At 39.1% G+C, this 4,748-nt stretch overlaps 1 pseudogene; it reads right to left on the bottom strand.

Moving 5' to 3' along the window:
• Nucleotides 1-599: 599 nt before the first annotated feature.
• Nucleotides 600-4,542, bottom strand: LOC118031057 (G-type lectin S-receptor-like serine/threonine-protein kinase At4g27290; annotated as a pseudogene).
• Nucleotides 4,543-4,748: the final 206 nt, after the last annotated feature.

Below are 4,748 nucleotides of genomic sequence, written 5' to 3'. Positions count from 1 at the left end.
TTCGTGTTTTGTTTTTTTAAGGATATTTTAATCTTTTAACTGTTTTGAAGAGGAGAAAAAGACCATGAAGCCCCTCGTTAGCCAGCCAATTGTTTTTATTCTTAGAGTAAATTAGTAATTGTCTTGTGCAAACTTTCCAGGAGGCCTCCATGATCCCTTTTCTAAGCTTGCTTAATAAACAAGCGATCAAAATTGAAGATGAGCACGAAACCGCGTGATTATAGGAATCACGCACAATCCAATTTTATATTATAGTGATCCAGACCTATCTTGCATGAGGTTAATTTAAAGATTAGAACCACCAATTATATTGGATTTGCTGAGCAACTAAAAGATAAATTAAATCAATCTTAATGACGTATAGTAGGGTTAGTGAGTGATTCTCTTAAAGGCTGATGAAAGAGACATCGATGGTGGAGCTTGCTTCAACTGGATTCTTGACCAGGTAAATAATTGAACTTCTTCCACGCTACAGATCAAATTAAGTATATTTTATGTTCTTCTGACGGGTCTAGTCTTTGTAACCCTTGTAGAAGCTGGATTCCTTATCAGTAAGGTGATATTTTCTGCCCCAAAACGTTTCCTGAGAGAGAAAGGACTGGCACGGAAATGAACAGACACCTCTCATTGATATAATTTATACAAACATGAATAATAATATAAAAAAAAAAAACACAAAATTGTCTGTCATCGAGGAGTTAACAGTGTAATAGTAATCTCATTTGCGGAGCACGTATCAACCTTGCTAGATGAAGACTCTTGATCATATAACTTCCTTTCTGTGAAAAATCCAGGCTCTTTTGGTTCTGGCAATGTAATGTTACTGGTTAACATTAGCACCACAGTTGACATGGTAGGCCTGTCCTCCGGAGCTTGTTGCACACACAGTAAAACCGACATGGATCACTCGCATGACTTCAGATAAATCGCAGGTGTTGTTTAAGGATTCGTCGATTCAACTCGAATGACTTCTGTTCCTTGTAAAGTCTCCATGCCTGAATTCGAAGACCAAATTCATTTCAGGTTCAACCAAGAAATTAGCCTGCGTTCAATATGGGGGGGGGGGGGGGTATAAAGATTTGATACTTACATGACCAAGAAGGTTGTGCTTGTGGTCTGGATGAAAAAATCCCCTGTTTCTCTTCCCGTTTACTATCTCTAGCACCAAAACACCGAAGCTAAATACATCGGACTTTATAGAAAAGAGCCCATCGATTGCGTACTCTGGAGACATGTAGCCACTGCAAGAAATTGTTGAACAAAGTTACTAATGTTGCAAGCAGCGAGAAATTGATAATATGCAGCCTGTCTAAAATGCTTACTATGTTCCAACCACTCTTTTTGTGTTTCCCTGAATTTCATTTCCACCAAAACTCCTGGCCATGCCAAAATCTGAGATTTTTGGGTTCATTTCAAAGTCCAGCAATATATTGCTGGCTTTAAGATCTCTATGGATGATCCTTAGCCTGGAATCTTGATGTAGATAAAGAAGTCCACGGGCAATCCCATTGATAACGTTGTGCCTCATAGACCATTCCAATAACTTGCCCTGCTTTTTATCTGAAAAAAAGTTTGATCAATTTTAATCCAGTAAGGCAAACAACAGCATGTTTTCACAGCATCGATATCTCTCACCATGAGAAAATTAATTTTATTGTAGCACTGTTTGGCAGTGAAAAGTGATAATTTCAGCTTTTGATATGCGATTAGTAGACAAGTGAAAACTAGTTAGATTGAAGTCTTCAGATTGCCATACCAAAGATGAAGGTGTCCAAGCTTCCGTTGGGCATGTATTCATAGACCAACATTTTTTCTTCAGATTCAATGCAGCAGCCAAGAAGTCTCACGAGATTTCGATGTTGAAGTTTCGCAATGCATATAACTTCGTTTTTGAATTCATTCAAGTCCTTGTGTGGAAGTCTTTGAAAGCCTCTTTACAGCTACCTCTTCCGTCTTTAAGCGTACCCTGAAAGGTTTTTTGGACTCGTCATTATAATCTCATTTTCAAATTGACTCTGGAAGATAGAGTGAACTAACAGAAAGCTCTGTCAATAGAAGCTTTACCTTGTAGACAGGTCCGTATCCACCCTCTCCAAGCTTATTGTCATCTGAGAAATTGCTAGTGGCAATTTGCTATGGTTGCGAAGTCAAATACTGGCAGCTCTAGATCTTTATCGGTGCTATCAATTATGTCTCTTTCTCTCTCATTGAAAACCATCTTTCCTGTGAAATGGGAAATGCACTGCATGAATCATACATTTCTACATATTCCACCATGATGATCATCTGGTTTTGGAAAGGCCAGAACGATATGGAAGCCATCAAGTATATCAAAGAGTAGCTGCTTTGCAGAATATTCCAATGCAATATTCCTTTCCTATTAAATCAATCAACAATCAGAATTGCAATAACAGGGTTTGATAGAAATTACCTACTGTCTTAGGCTTCCTCCTCATCAGAAACAGCAGGGCCAACGCCTAGAATGGTAACTGCAGAAACCAATGAACAGATGGCTATAATCCACACTCGCGTCTTCCTCTTAGGTCTGCTGGTTGGCTCTGCGTAACCAATGTGGACAAGTTGTAAAACCAGTTTTAAGCAGAGAAAAACGAAACTATTGTAATGTTATAAGATTTTCTACTACCTCAATTAGGATTTTAATTACCAAAATTTGAAAGAGAGAAAAACCTTTTATATGGGTCTTTTCAGGACGGTTGTATATAAAGTACTGTAATTACTTGAGATAATAATAAACTACTGAGTTCTTGCTAATACAATTTTACATGGGTCTTCTCAGGACGTTTGTATCTCCTACGAAAATACATAATCAGTAAAGAAACGAAGGTGGAATTAGACATGATGCGGGTTCTAATTCCAACCATCAATGACAAGAAAGAAGAAATAAAAAATAAATCCCATGTGCATTCAACCATGTTCTTTGGCCTTTTCATCCAGAAATCAAAAGGTATCCATAGGTCTAAAGCATCTGCACCGCTATGGACATTTGTTTAACTTGTGAAAGAAAGAAACACAATAATCTAACAGGCCAAGAAAAGAAGAATGAAAGGTCCATACCTAAATCAGAGGCAGATAATCTAATGTAAAAATCTTGCCCATTTTGAGTGTACTCTCTGATATCAAGAAGCTCCTCAAACCAAAGCAAGCATCCAGATCCACCTGTGATATTCAAAGTTGAATAAGCTGTACAAGAACAATTCATCAAGCACACCCTCCGGCATTCTTCAAAGTCCATTGTCCAATTAAACGAGGATGTCCTTGTATCTGGCAATTTCACACTTGGTACCTTCTGAAACCCCTCTCCTACCCTGCAAATTGATTCATTCTTCCTAACACATCCTCCAGACCAATCCCCAGTTTCCCAATCTTGAGGAGATTTTGGTTGAAACCCTTTCAAGCACGCGCAAGGAGGAGAATTGTTGATGTTACAACTTCCATAAGCACCACATACTGCATACCTATCACAATTATCCATCTGGGCTGTCAAGTACAGATTCCATGTCCTTGTGGTATTGGTCCACGTGACACGCTGCAAAATTCCTTCATTGGTCAGCAACATATGCGAAACAACTGAGCTGTCCGTCAGATCATACCTGTAACAGATCTCCTTCTCGTTGTAAACAAACCCGTAAGTGTAAATCGGGTTCGGTTTCAAATTAGGCATCCCACTGAATCTAACACCATTCCATGGTCCTGATCGGAAGACTATGTTCTCACCAACCCTGATAATAAATCTGTGGATATCCACCGGGATCAAGCTAGTTGTTGAATCACCCAATGAAGGATCATTAGAGCTTTTCCATGACACCAAGTACGTGTCAAGGCCAGTAACCAAGTTCTTTCCAAAATTGATGCCTGGCAAGAACACGTTACCTGGGTAGTCAAAACTCTCCATAAGTAATGATCCTCGTTGGTGTCGCTTGCTTCCCTAACAACAAGATTTCCTGAATCCAAAAGCTGAGCCACTGGATTCTGGGGCTGTCTTGATGTGTTAGTAGACCATAAAACAGCATTTGTTGAATTATGGAGGACCAGGATCCCCTTGCTGGTAACTTGCAAAACTCCAGATGTGTCATTGAGTGGTGCTTCTCTGTTGGCGACCCAAACCACGGTGTCATTAGAGAACTTGTACCATATTCCTACATAACGCAAACTTGAACTTTTGGGGCTGAAGAAACCCAGTTCAAAGCTGTTCCCAGCTGAAACTATGGTCTCACCATCTGAGATTGTCTGGTTTACAGCTACGATATCTGCACCATTAGAAACCGTGAAGAAGAAGAAGAAGAAGAAGGAAAGTCTAGCAATGCCTTTCATGGTTTTTTCCTTTGGTTGCCTAACTAATGAGCTGCTCTGCTTCTAGTTTAAAGATAGTCTCATGTGGTAGGGGTGCCAAAATTAACTTTACAGCACAAATTTTGATTCTTCTTTTCTTTCTTGCCCAAGATCTTGGTCACATTAGTCAACCTGCTTTACATGTGAGAAGTGAGAACAGAAATGAATTGATGAGTTTTGAAAGGGTGAAAGGTGGGGCCAAGGGTCTAGAACTCTTTGACTAGCTAAACACTTCTTTTAGGCTGCTTGTACCATTTTGCAGCCTTTATTAATCGTCTCTTTCATCTAATACCTCATATTCTAATTAATGTCCATTTTTGCAGCTTCTGATAATGAGCTTAGAGAACATATTGATGCTACTTTTTGTTATTCTTCCCATCACAAAAAAAGAAGATAAA

This window comes from Populus alba, chromosome 3 (genome assembly GCF_005239225.2).
Source record: "Populus alba chromosome 3, ASM523922v2, whole genome shotgun sequence".
Lineage (NCBI taxonomy): Eukaryota > Viridiplantae > Streptophyta > Magnoliopsida > Malpighiales > Salicaceae > Populus > Populus alba.
The sequence above is the reverse complement of the archived record's forward strand: the minus strand, read 5'-3'. Positions and strand labels throughout refer to the sequence as shown.